The following is a 15085-nucleotide window of genomic DNA, read 5'->3' as shown; positions in this document are numbered from 1 at the left end:
GAGAATGATTTAAGAGGGCTGAAGAACAGCCTTCAATCTACTGGAGGCTCTTAGAGGAAAGAATGAGATCACCCTCCAGTCCTCAGGTACTATGGCTGTTTCTGAATATGATCAGTTCCTGATGATTTGTTACTCTTTATCTTGTCTATTTGCTGTATTGCATCTTCTAAACTTATAATGGATTTGCTTTGGTTGTTCCAAATCATCAGCAATAGAGGCTTCTGGTTTGTGTATAAATCCAACATCCTCCTTAGTAAAGACTGAGTCAGGAACTCATTTTGTTCTTTGCTGTTTCCTAATACTCCCTAAGCATTCTTTTATCCCTTGTTTGTCTAGGAGTTCAATCAACTATCAAGGGCTTTTTGTTTCCAATACAATTGAAATGTTTTTAGCAGCAGCTTTTGCCTTTGAAGCAAGCTTCTGCTCAAAATATTTCCTGGCTAGTCTTTTAACATTTACTTTGACAGTGCTTGTGTTTGCCTCTATCTTCCTCACTTAGGTTCTATGAGCGTCGGGAGCTACAAAGAGCATTCAGCATGCTGGCCTATGTTAAAAACCACTTTTGCGGTTTTGTAAAAGGGGTGGTGAGTGAAGTTTGATTTTCTTCTAACATTATTTAGTGCATGAAATATATTTTATCTGAACTTTCAAATGTATGACCCTGACAAAATTGCAGAAGGAAATCCAGTTAGGCCCTTTACTGCTCCTCCTCTAGATGATTTTATGATTTCCTCTTAGGGGTTAAATCCCAAAAAAGAAACGAGAGTTACTGTTTGATACATAATTTACATATTTTATCCTGTCCTCTTGGGAATAGTGTGGATGCTTTTATTGATCATGCATTCTGTACCATGCAATATGCATCTTTTGATGAGGTGGTATCTTTACTGCAGGAAGGGAAGCTGCCTTTCATTTATTGCCTGTACACCAGACTTATTTTCATCTGTTGGGATTTAAGTTTGAGGGTGAGGTTTATTTTGATAAATATATGCTGATGGGCTGTGCAGTTTCCTGTTCATATTTTGAGGCATGTGCAACTTTTGTACATTGAGTGGTTTGTAAAGTAAGTGAATCTGATGCAGCTGGATGATTTTCTTTTTTTGGGAGTCTGCATACTCATTGCAATGTGATCATTTGATGTCAGCATTTTGGTGCATGGCTAAGGCTTTGGGGATACCTATAGCTAGTGAGAAGACAGAGAGACCTACTACTCAGTTGGTATTTCTGGGAACAGAGTTGAATTCCATTCAAATAGTATCCAGGTTGCCTCAGGAGGTGCAGGCTTTGAAAGAGGTGGTGCTGACAACTGCTCAGAAGAAATGGGGAGAGTTTTTTCTAGATATCTAGTGAGTCTGTCTGTTAGCCTGAGGCATCCTCATTCTCAGGTGAGGAATATGCCATGAGCTATTGACAGCTGATTGCCTGGGATTTTATTGTCCCGATGGTGTAGACCTCTCAGACATACTGTATTTTTCGGACCATAAGACACACTTTTTCCACCCCCATAAAGGGGGTGGAAAAGGGGGTGCATTTTATGGACCAAATACACCGCGTGACCCCCCTTTTTAAAGTGATGGTGGTCCAGCGCGGTCTCCTGCTGGATGGCTGCCTCTTTGCAGAGTGATGCACAATGCCTGGTCCCGCACCACTCTGTGATTGGCTGGTTTAATGGCAGTGGTGCATGCGTACCTTCCCCACCCCCACCCCTCCAGCATTTGTAATTTTTGCACGTGAATGCGCCCACACGCATTGGACACCTGGAAGCTAAAGGTAGCTGAGCTTCGGGGTCAGACCTAGACTGCCGCAGGCTGAAGGCCAAGTTGACACAGTGGCTGCAGGAAGCATCGGATGCTAAATTGTTAGCGGGCGATTCTGGCGAAGAGGAGACAACAGGACTAGGTGGAGAGCCAATAGACGATGAGCTGGGTGACAAGAATCACAGCACGGCGAGGGATGAGGACGACAGAAAGCCAGCATTTCATCTAGAGGGAGAAGGCCAGGAGCTGGAGCAGATTGTGGTAGAAGCTCTGAATTCAGAAAAGGGCACAGAGGACAGGAAATCAGAGCACGCCGCAGGGGAGTGTGAGCCAAGTGGAGAGATGGGAGAGAGGATATCTAAGGACCGGAAACAATCCCCTGCCAAGCTCAAGGCTTGTCTGACATGACCCCAGTGTAATCAGGGCATGAATGACAGGCAGGAAGCAGAGAACCAGCTCAGAGAGGAGGGGCACAGTGAGGAAGAGGAAGATGCAGATGCAGAGAAGGTGAGCATTGTGCATCGCTCTGCAAAGAGGCAGCCATCCAGCAGGAGACCACGCTGGACCACCACTACTTAAAAAGGTACGGGGAGGGGCTGGGGGTGGCTGAAGATGGCTTAGGGCTTTGGACTGCAGGTTGTTTCGGGCTGCAGGCTTCCCAGCACCAAAACACATCTATATGTAAAGGAGGAAAAACTATGAAGAAAAAAATTCTGAACCAAATTTTTTTTCTTGGTTTTTCCTCCTCTACAGGTGAGTGCGTCTCATGTTCGTTTGCATCTTATGGAGTGAAAAATACGGTAGGTCCCAACATTTTTAAGTCCTGTTCAGGATTTGTTGGAAGATTGTTTGAAAGCTGGTTTGACTGTACCTTAAGTGGGGAGAGGGGGTGCAGTGACAAGCTCAAAGTTGACACTGCTTGTGGCATCAAATGTGGTATTGGCCCAGTTGTGGCTGTGAAATCTACAATTAATAAATAATTAAATGTAAACCTCATAGGTGACACCACTGCAAGGGGAGGCATGGCCTGGCATTACCATGAGTCATAACTGGAGGCTGTTATTGAGGTTAAGAACTTAATGGGGAGCTAGTATCATCACCGAATAGCTCCTCGGGGGTGGGAAATAGCATTGGGGGTTTGATGTTGTTTGATATGGAATTGTACTGAGAGATTGTGATGATGTTACAATAGTAATAAATCTACAGTCATATGATTGTTCCACAAATAATGTGATTCTTTAGTACGAGTGAGTCATGCTGTGTGAGGAGGTGATGGGAGTGTGAATGTTAATGTTATGGCAATTATGCTCATAATTTCCCTTACAGAAAACTAGCACAAGTCAAGAAGAAAAAGAAGAAAATATCAAATGGGCAGAAGACCCTGGTGGGCAAGTTAACAGAAGACAAACAGAAACCAGAGCCTGGGGCCAACATAATTTGAATAATAAAATGACCAGACAACAAAAGGAAGAAAAATAATTTTATTTTCTATTTTGTGATTACAATATGTCAGAGTTGAAATGTGTATCCTACCAGAGCTGGTGTTAGACAACGAACATGAGCTAGGACCTAACAGAGAGGAAAAGTCAATTTTGTTTATTTTATTTACACTAAAGCACCGGCATGGGGCTTGAGAGAGCAAAGGGAGATGGGGTGGGTGAAGAGGTTATAAAATAAACCCGCCAGAACATTTTTTTAAAAAAAACATCCCATTGGGCAGGAAAAGTAAATTGAATTGAATTGAAAAATCAATTCAATAGGCCAAATCGAATCGAAAAATATTTTCCTGAATCAGGCAGCACTAGTGCTAACCAGTCAGCGTGGCAGTGACGTCAGAATATTAGCTGATTAATGCATCTACGTCTATTCTCTGCTGCCAATATGCCCCTCCCAATTTGTTTTTTTAATTACAGCATACTTATCACATACAGATGTCAAAACTAATGTGGAACACTTCAGCAAATCCTGTGTTAGGCTATGTTTGCTGTATTAGGTGCAGGGCAGGATTAATTCATTGAGGGCCCCTAGGCACACAAGTACACTGGGCCCCCTGCCCCGCCCCACCCCACCATGCGCCCAGGCGGAAACAGGAAGCTGCGGGTAAGCAGCACTGCTTGCACAATTACAGTTCCTGTTGCCTTTCTTACCCGCGTTGCTTGCTTGTCTTACTTTCCGTCGATGGGGGGGGGGGGGGGCGTTGCCGATCGGGGTGGGGCCCGCATTGCCAATCGATGCTAGAGGGGCCCATCGCCCTTTCGAAAAAACAATGTTGATGCCCTCCTTCACTGGGCCCCCCTGACCATTTTGGGCCCTAGGCACGTGCCTACTTGGCCTATTGGTTAATCCTGCCCTGATTAGGTGCAAGTTAGTGTGTAACAGTATAGTAAAGAAGTCCATCAGTTAGTTCTTTAAACCCCTTTCCCCCTCAGTAATGCATGCTAAATCATTTTAATGCATATTAACCTTCAAAATTACACACACACACATACTATTTTTTCAAGCTCTTACAGGTTGTTAGCATGGGCCAGCATGGTAAATGCTCTGACCTCGCCGGCCCGCACTAAAAACCTCTAGCATAGCTTGATAAAAGTGTGTGTGTGAGAGGATAAGTGAAATAAAATCTGGGCTTAACACATTTAAACCTGGGGCTTTGCCAAGCACTAAGCCTAGATTCAATGTGGCATTTTTGTAGGGCTTTTTCTTTTCAGTTTTATTTGCAAGTCTTGTGGCAATGTTTCAATTAGTGCATGATACCTGTAAAAAGTTATCACAGGGGCACTAGGTTCTCCCGCGTTAACTCAGTTAGCTGATACTAATCATAATGTGCTAGCTGGATAACGCAAGAACACCCACTCTCTGCCTGTGAAATTCAACCTCCACAAAATCATGTCCAAAAATCAGTAATACAGGTTAGCGCAATACAAACAGGCAAAATACTTTAAGGGGCTTTGATACGTTTCTCCAGTGTATGCTAACTGCACATTAAGGGCTAAATTATGTAATTGGTACCTTTTTTTTTTCTTTCGTGCAGGTTACACATTAATATGGTCTTTAGCACACTTCTTGATAGAGTTAACATTGGAACGCTTACTGCCTCCTATTTAGGATGTGCTAAGTGCTCCTGCATTAACTATGCATTTGCCAGTTAGCGTACAGTGATAATGCAATAAATTGCTAACACCGTCTCTACCCATGCTATGCTCCTTCAAAGAAAAAAATCCTAACAATTCAATACCACGCATATAAACAAAGAAGATACTGCAAAACACCAACACATTTGTGCAGAAGTCTGTTTTTGTCCATTAAGTGATTGCTAGGTCAGCTATTTGGCAGGATAAATGACTATATGCTTTATTTGATTGTATTTTGTCTGCATGCTTTTTCCAATCACAAAGAATTTGGAGATAAATTTGCATGAGAAGTGCAATTATGCTCTATTGATCCCGCAGAATTAAATTATCATTTATGTCTAGTCCTCTTCTATCCTAACACAGAAACTGTGATGTAGATCAATATTTGTTAATTGCTGAAGGTGCTGCCCTGTCACATTCAGGGACTGGAAGCTGGTCAACATCTGTCCAGCTACAACAAGTTAATTTATTATTAATTTATTTATTTTAAAACCCCCATCTTATATGATAAACATTGTTCAGAGGACTCTAAGAACACACCGTTAGTGAACATGTTTCCAATAACTGCTAGCATTCTGATCCATGGGGCAGCTTGTGCTGTGTTTGTGTAATAGATTACATGTGTTTCTCTGAGTATAAGTAGGGATAATATTCCCACATGTGGGTGACATCATTCACAGAACCTGATACAGAAATTACCAAGTGCACTGTCACTTTAAATTTTTTACTTAGTGCCTATACCATTCGCATGCCGGTGCCTTCCAATCTGATGTTAGCTCATTTTCTGTTGAGAAGCGAAGTTGTGCCTTCAGCTTCCTCTTTGTGTGTTAAACATTGCAACTTGTTTGTGCCTTGCTGACCTTAGTCTTAATAGTTTTGTCATAATTATTTGTTTTTATCATATTCCAGTATTATTCCCGACTTATGTTTAATTTTGTAGACTTTAAACATATATATATATATATATATACATACAGTACTCCCCCGAAATTCGCAGAGGTTCCGTTCCAGGAACCCCCGTGAATTTTGAAAAACCACAAATGTGGTTTTTCGCCTGTCAAAAGGCAGGAGAAGGCAGCTGGATAGGCAGGAGAGGGTAGCTGGAGCGCCAGCAGGTGAAAATCACTTGCGGTCTGCTCCGACTGCCTCTTTCTGTAGTAAAGTTGGGTTATACCAATCAGGAGCTGCTTTGACATGTAGCTCCTGATTGGTGTAGCCCGACTTTACTACAGGAAGAGGAGGTCGGAGCAGACCACGAATGAGCGAGTCCGCGATTCAAGAACCACAAATTCACGGGCGAACACTAATCTGGCATCTCTTCCTTTCTTCTCCCAGCGTGCATACATTCCAGCTGCAGCCTTTCTTCGGACGCGTTCCAGCCGCCGGAAACAGGAAGTGGCGTCAGAGCAATTGTCCCTCCTGAAGAAGCCCCAGTGGCGAAACTCAGGACTGAGTAGAGGAGACAGTCACAAGAGTGACCACATGTTGAGGAGATAGACACAATAGCGATCACATGTCACAGCACAAGCAAGGTGGTGGATCCTGCAGTCACATGGAAATAGTTGCATAGAGCCAACTTCAAGTATAAGTTAAGTGGCGCTGTTTATCATTTTAAGATAAGTAAGAAAATGTTTTAGTGGCTTTTATTAGGTTGTCATCAGAATTAAACAAAGGGGCTCATGGGTGCAATGATGGTCCCTTCATAATCTTACTGTGACTCCCATGCAGGACATTGGGCACTGAGAACCCATATTTAAATAATTATATATATTTAAAGAAAATAAAGAAACAATAAGTAATATAATTAAAAAAAATTTTTCTGATTAAAAACAGTTTGATCATTGTGTAAAGTCTACAGTACAAATTGACACTGGATTCTTAAAAAATTGATCTCCTGTGAATATTTAGTTATGTTTAATTATTTAATTTGGTTGTTATGATTTTGATTGTGTTGTAACCATGCTGCAGCCAAAATAAAACTTCCTTAGCGGAATTCAACCCTGGTCTCGGACTCTGATTGACAGGGGGAGGGGAGAGGATAGATATCGGGGACCCCAGTGAGACCTCCCTATCCTTGTGGATGGGAGGAGGAAGAGAGTAAAAACAGAATGCAGAAGGGAGAGATGATGTACTCTGAGAGGGGGTTAGAAAGAAGGAAAGAGGGAGAAATGATGATGGTGATGGGGTAATGAGGAGGGGAGATGTGAGATTCAAGGAGGAGGGGGAGATATATCAGAATAGGGGAGGGCAGAGAGTGAGATGGACTCAGGGCAGAAGAAATGAGGGAGGGAGCATGGCTAGTGTAGGAGCAGAGCCATAGATAGTGATCCCATTTCTAAGGTTGCCCTGCGTGTGTACTGGTACCATTTTTTCCTATTAAAAAAGCACTGGAATAGACTCAGTATTAAGCAATGAATTGAGGTCAGAAGAGCTAGTATTTTTGAAAGTATAGGATTTTCCAATATTAGTTACATCTTATTCACAGCCAACTTTGTATCTTCTGCAACTCCGATTACATTTTTGACTACCCCTCTGATTTGTTTGCTGATTTTTTAATATTTTTTTTCAATGCACAGTAAAACTTTTTTAATACATGAAAATAGAATGTATGCATTTTGTTGAAAAGTAGCCTAACAGTGCAGTGGACTGAGAATTTGGGGAACTGGTTTTGATTCTCACTGCAGCTGCTGGGCAAGTCACTTAACCCTCTATGTGAACTGCTTTGGTTGTTCTACAGAAAGGCAGCATATCAAATCCATTACTATTACCCTTATATATTAATGCATATTAAAACTTTTAGCACATACAAAACTGATTTAAAACACATTAACAAACTGAATGCATGCTAACAAATGCATATCCTTATTGTCAAAACAATGGGAGAAATGTCACCACTGGATATATTAATAAAAACCATAATAATATTTATTTATGAATATACCCAAACCATAAGATCCAAACGGTACAGCAAACATAAGAGAAATTATAATAAAGTAAAGCCAATACGTTATAAACAAAACTGTTGACAATTAATACTCATCTTATTTCTGAAATAAAAATGTTTTGAGAAGTTAATAGGCAGAAAATTCCATAATAAAGGAGCAATTTCGGAAAAAGAATTGCTTACTAGTAGTTCTCTTTCTCATGTTATTAGAAGATATGAGCGTACAATTTTGCAGTATTTAACATGAATTGTGATTGTAATGATAAATAATATGCCAAATATCTGAGAAAAATATGAGGGATCTTCAAAAAGTTTCTGCACTTTTATTTTTTTAATACTATTTATTAAATATAAGCAAATTACATCAATATCTGCAAGGTAAACCAGCTTGCCTGACTGGTCACATGCCATTCTACGACACACCCTCTTACCACTTCTACTATCCCAATCATTTCCCGCAAAAATATGAAAGTGTGAAAACGTTTTGAAGAACCTTCATACCATGTAATATTTTAAAGAAAAGGTAAAGTAATTTAAATTCTATGGATACCATGATTTCCAATCATTGCAAGGTTTAAAATAGAGGTGACACGTTCAAACTTATTTTTTTACCTAAGATAACCTAAGATATGTACTGTACCATCTAAAGCCTCCTTCCTACTTTGTTTATGCTTAGAGCTGGCCCTGAACTTGCTGCATGCCTGTAAATATAGCATAGCTGCCATTCCATATTTTCGTCCATAAGCGGATGAATGCATGAAAAGGTTTGTAATATAAAATGTACTTCAAATCAATGAACTCTAAAACCACATTTAAAATATTTTAAAAATTAATTTGATTTCTTCACTATTAAAATGTATGCCCTTTTTACTGTGTGATACCGTATTTTAAGAAAATTGGAGATTTAAAAAGGGTTTGAGCATTGTAGTTATGGTGATGGATATTTTGTATCTATTAATTAGTTTGCAAATACAATAATAATTAGGCAGTGTATTTTTTTATTACAACATGTGTAAGAAAAAAAGATACTTTCAGAATGTTCTCATACTTGTTAATAGGTTGTTTAAAGTGAGCATTATACCAAAGGAATAATAACGAATACATTTCCCTCCAAAGATCCAATTAAAAAAAGTGTAAATATGACTAATAGGGCTATTAACATTTGTAGAAATATTATGTGAAGAATATATCATTTAAATGTATAATTTTAATGCTAGAGGAACTCTGTACCGTGGGCATTGCTTACAGAAAGAAAGCATTAAACAAGACATCTCAATTGTTCATCTGTTGAGCATAGACAATATGGCACACCTCTAATGGAGATGCATTTTATTCTGAAGTTAATTTGCAGATTAACAGGGTTTTAAAAAAATTATTCTAACCATTATTTTGTCGTTTCCAAAAGATATAAGTTTGATATATTTCACTTCATGGAGATTTTCTACATCAGAATACATGCATTACCCATGATGCCTCAAAACTTCTCAGCAGCCCACTAAGTTACATTTGGAATTAGAAACATGATGGTAGATAAAGGCCAAATGGCCCATCCGCAATAACCATTATCTCTTCCTCTCTCTAATAGATCCCACATCCTATCCCATGCTTTATTGAATTCAGATACAGTTTCTGTCACCACCACCACCTCTTCCAGAAGACTGTTCCACGCATCTAACACCCTTTCTGTGAAAAAGTATTTCCTTAGATTACTCCTGAGCCTATCACCTCTTAACTTCATTCTAAGCGCTCTCATGCCAGAGCTTCCTTTCAAATGAAAGAGACTTGGCACATGTGCTTTAACGTCACATAGGTATTTAAAAAGTAGTATGCTAGTTTACACTTGCATTCCATGTACATTCACTGGATACTAGGAAATTTGATATAGAAATAGTCTTAGTGCACCCTTACATGGGTTTTTCTCACATGCTAATGCTATTCCTAATGTACCCCAAAAATGGGCAATTTTCCACTTTTTGAATTAATGGCCATAAGTTAACCCATTATTTATTTGATTTTTAGCCTGTCTTCCCAAAGGAGTTCAGAACGAGTTACAAATCAGGTACTCAAGATTTTCCCTATCTGTTCCGGTAAACTCATAATCTATCTAATTGCCTAGGGCAGTGGAGTGACTTTCCCATGATCACAAGTAAACAGTGCAGGGTTTGAACCCACAACCTCAGGGTGCTGAGATTGTAGCTCTAACCACTATGCCACAATCACCATTAACATAAATTACCATGTGAACCCTTACAGCTGCCTATTTTGTAGGCAGTTAAGGACTCATGTGCTAATCCTGCACAAATCAGTTAGCCTGTGGCAATGTTGACATGCTGGTTAGTGCAGAAATGCCCACTCTCTGCCCTGAGACTTAACCCCCACCCCCACCCCCTTGGTCAAAAATAAATATTTTTTAGCACATGGGTAGGGGCATACATATTTGAAACTTAGCATGTGCTTTAGACAGGTGGACCGGCAGTTGAAGAACACTGGGCTAAGTCGTGGGCCAGACTCCGCCCATCTCTGCCCAAGACCCCGCCCCCATAATAGTACTAATTGTAGCACCATTTTTTCCATTCATTTTTCACACACACACACACACAATATAATTGTATTAACAATACGTAATGGTTAACCACAAAATTAAACTACACAAAGCACACAGAACACAGATAACCTCATATAAATACAGGACCAAAAACTAAAAGTTCTTATATATACAAACAAATCCTAAGATGCAAGACTTTGCAGGCAGTACAACCCCAGAGGAAAAGAAACAAATGTCCTGAACAGACAGCAGATGTAAATCACTAAATTAAAAATTAAAATCATTCCCTCTACCATTGTTGTCTCCCTCCCTCAACACTGTACCTTGCCTTCTGGCCTGCACCCCCCTTCCCCCCGGTGTTATGTTTGGGCAGGCTCCCTCTTCCTCAGTGCAGCAGTGGACAAAGCCGTGGGCAGCGGCTTCTCACGTGTCCCGCACCTCTCGGTACAGATGAAACTAAATGAATCAAAAACAAAATTACTCTGGCTCGGCCCAAAGTTAGAACACCTGCCCACCCTCTTCGCACTACCCTCAGGCGCTGCCTTACACCTTGAGTTCTCAAGCAACGTCCTTGGCATCATTATCGATTCCTCTCTCTCTCTCAACGACCACCTCAACTCCTTGACAAAATCATGCTTTTTCAGCCTCCACATGTTAAAGAAAGCAAGACCTTGCTTCCGCCAAAAACATTTCGCCGTCCTTGTCCAATCCATCATCCTCTCCAAACTTGACTATTGTAATGACATTTACCTTAGCTTAACAAAAAAGCCTCCAAAGACTCCAGCTTATTCAGAACACGGCAGCCAAGCTGATCTTTGCAAAACGTAAATCTGACCACGTCTCCCCACTCCTGGCCAATTTTCATTGGCTCCCAGTGATTTCCAGAATCCAATTCAAATGCTCTTGCCTGGCTTTTAAGATTATTCACGGCATCCTTCCTTCCCTAATCCCACTTTCCTTCAACTCCTCGTGCCCTGACTCCACCAGGACCGCCCATAAATTAAAACTATCCTTCCCCTCCCTACATGGTATTCTCCGAGCAGGTAAACTAGGAAAATCACTTCTATTCAAAATCACAGGTCTCTGGAATGACCTTACTATCCCGCTGCGGAACCTGAGCTCCCTCCACTTATTCCGCAAGCAACTAAAAACCTGGCTCTTCTCTAACATATAATTTCTTTTTTCCCTTACTTTACCACTTGATCTATAAACTTATGTAAACCTTTTCCTACCCTTTCTCATTTTTAAGTTCTTGTAAACCGTGCCGAGCTCTACTTCCGTGGAGATATAAACTTATAAACTTAAGGTTTAGTTTAGTTTAGTTTGGAAGCCTTCCCTCTGATGTTGCGAAGTCAGAGAGAAGGCTTCCAGTTCATGCGCAGGACATGCATAGGAGCCTCTGCCCACGGCTTTGTGCACTGCATAACTGAGGAAGAGGGAGCCGGCCCGAAGACAACGCTGCATCGATCGCACCATGAACCAGCAGCTAAAGAGCACGGTCTGGGATTCGATACATGTACTGGCCCTGCGGACCGGCAGGAAATTTCTACGGACCGGTGGTTGAAGATCACTGTTGTAGACAATACCAACTCCGCTTTAGTCCCCTTCCACAACATGAAAATGCCATCAATAAATCGATACCATCAATAGTATGGGGGACAACTATATAATATTATACACAATATTTCACTCAAATCACTGTTTCTATATCTACTACTATATACAGTGGTACCTCGGTTTACGAATACACCGGTTTGTGAGTGTTTTGCAAGACGAGCAAAACATTCGCAAAATCAGTGCCTCAGAAACCGAGCTTGCCTCGATTTACGAGCACCCCCCCCAGCGATCTGGCACCTCCCTCCGCGATCCAGCATCCCACCTCCCCCCCCCCCCGCGTCACCTCCCACCACGATCTGGCATCCCCCACGCACCCATCCACCCACCCACACATTGCTTACCCCCATCTGGCACCGGCACTGGCACCAACGCACAGGATATGCCGGTGCCGGTGCCCAAAGATCTGCCATCTTCTTTTTGCTGGGCCTTGAGCATCTGCGCATGCTTAAGGCCTTCAAGTTCCCGCTCTCTCCGGGATTTTGGTGGTGGGACCTCATAGTGCTATGATGGTCCCGTGGACAACCTTTGCTGGTGTAAATCACGGTTAGCACTTGTGGTTGTGGGTCTGAGCACTTCAATTCACAAATTTTAGCCAATTTTAGAGAATTAGAGTACTGCATTTTTCGCTCCATTAGACGCACATTTTTTCCCCCAAAAAAGTGGGTGGAAATTAGGGTGTGTCTTATGGAGCGAATACCCAAAGCGCGCCCCCCCCTTACCTTATTCTAATGTGGCCGCCCTCCCTCACTGGACGCGACACACAAGGCAGGCCCTGGCCCTCTTCCTCCTCCCTGACGCCTCCCACGCGTACCTTTTTTTTTAAACTTCTGGATGCGGCGCCACACCAGGCTGGCTGCCTGATTCGTGCTGCTTCCTCCAACTGCTGGCTGACTCCTCTTTTGTTCTCTAGCGTAGCGGTGCACCAGGTTGTTTGCCTGGTCCCACGCTGCTTCCCGCGAGAACTCAGATTCTACACATGCCTGAGAGGGGGGGGAGTACTGCCTGTCTGCCTGCCTTCCTGCCTGCCTGGGGGGCTGCCTTGGAGGGGGGAGTACTGCCTTCATGCCTAAGAGGGGGATGCCTGTGAGGGGGGAATACTGCCTGCCTGCCTGGGGGGGATGCCTGGGAGGGGGTGGCCTGCCTGCCTGCCCTGTCCCTACCTGCCTGCCAGCCACTAGGCCTGCCTGCCCTGTCTGCCCTGTGCCCTGTCTAAGCCTATCTCTAGACCAGAGAAGGGACAAGGTTCAGAGCTGGCAGGGAGGGGGGACAGGGTACAGATCTTGGCAAGGAGTCTGGGGTTGGGTGCAGAGCCTGGCAGGGAGAATTTGGTTCAGAATGTTTTTTTTCTTGCTTTCCTCCTCTAAATCTGGGGTACGTCTTATGTTGAGGTGCTTCTTATGGAGCGAAAAATGCAGTATATGTAGTAGAAGATATAGAAACTGTGATTTGAGTGAAATATGATCAATAAATCGATTCCAACTATGAATCTTTTCTTTAATTGGTGAAGATTGTAGCCATTATTTTTCAAATGTAGACAGGTATAAATTAGCAATTGATGGGGCAAATGATAAAAAAATTGGAGAAAAGAGGTTATCCTAGTTGTGGGGTTTTTTTTGTTGTTGTTGTTTTTTTTAAAAGCATACCATCAAGCTAAATTCATCAATAGGGATTTATTGCTGCATAGCAAGGGAGGACAAATGATGGAAGAGGATTTTTGAAACATGTGTCATGAGATATTCAGCAAATGGCCAGGATGTTGTTAAAATTTTAAAAGAAAATTGGGAGTAGATCAATTTAAAAGTAAAAACTTAAGGGTAGCATTTTCAAGACATAGGAATTTGAAAGAAATTTTAAGTCCTTCACTAATTTCTAATGCTGAGAAGAGTGAGTGGACATTACAAACGTGAATCTTGTCAAGTTTGTGAGATATCTTTGCAAGGTACAGAATTTGTTAACCCTCTATCGAATTCTCTGGTCACCCAGTCAAAGAAATTGATCAGATTTGTCTTACAAGACCTGTCTTCATTGAATCCATGTTCAGGGGTGTCGGGTGTCAGGAGGTGTTTGGGGGTCAGGAAATATCAGGGGATCGAAGGGGCCCGGTGGCAGGAGGGAGTGGGCATCCTTCCTGCTGATCTTGGGGTGGGAATGTTGTGAGTATTAGGTAGGAGGAAGTGGGCATCCCTCCTGCCGATTGGATGTGGGGGGTAGGGTGTCAGGGGTGTTAGGCAGGAGGGAGTGGGCATCCCTTATGTCGATTACAGATGGTAGGGGGTGGGTGTTGGGGGGGCGTCTTCTGTCGCAGCCAGTTCAGCTGATAGTGGTAGGGGTATTTCCCCCCAATCATCTGAGCCACCAAGTCTCTCAGAAGCCGCAGTTTCAGGAAGTCCTGCCGGCTCCACTGATTAGGGATTCCTATGCTGCAATCAGCTCAGCCAGTCACATCTACTTTTTAGATTTGAAATGTAGACCAGCATTTTGCAGATCTACATTTCAGGCATCTGTTTTGCTCTAGGGAGGCGCATAGTGATGCTTAAACTTGCCCAAAGCCAATTCTGGGTGAAACCATACCCATGCCCAGCCTTGAGCGAGCTTATGTGTCCCTAAGCATCTCACTAGACCCATGACAAACACCTAACATATAGGCGACCTTCCTCAGGAGATTTTTTTTCTACAAACATGTGTCCCGATTTGCTGTCAGACGGTGATAGGATGCTTACAATTGGGACACCAATTTGTAGAATCAGCCCCTTAGTGCAAGCAAACAGGCTAAATATTGCAAAACACTAACACATTTTTAAAGTAATCTGTTGCACATGCTAAGCATGCATACCGGTTTAACACCCTATAGTAAGAGGGCCCCAAATTTACTAAAGCATTAACAGGTTACAGGATTATTTATTTAATATCCACTATATCACTTTAAAGAGAATGCAAGCAGTTTACAACATTAGTCAATAGGTCTTATTGCATAAAAATGGAAGATATTTTAATGCACACTATTTACTATGGCAGCATATTTTAGTAAATCTATTCTAAATTCTTACCAGCCATAAAGTTGACCATCTAGATTTAGGGAAATATGTAGCTC

The 15085-nt window shown here is 42.1% G+C and overlaps 1 protein-coding gene across 3 annotated transcripts in view; it reads right to left on the bottom strand.

Annotated features, from left to right (window-relative positions):
• The window catches only part of CLSTN2 (calsyntenin 2), a 1243607-nt gene that overhangs the window by 1051589 nt on the left and 176933 nt on the right, over positions 1 to 15085 (bottom strand). The window lies entirely within an intron of this gene.

The sequence above is a fragment of the Geotrypetes seraphini genome, chromosome 9 (assembly GCF_902459505.1).
Source record: "Geotrypetes seraphini chromosome 9, aGeoSer1.1, whole genome shotgun sequence".
NCBI classification, from domain to species: domain Eukaryota; kingdom Metazoa; phylum Chordata; class Amphibia; order Gymnophiona; family Dermophiidae; genus Geotrypetes; species Geotrypetes seraphini.
This window is presented reverse-complemented; position numbering and strand designations above follow the sequence as displayed.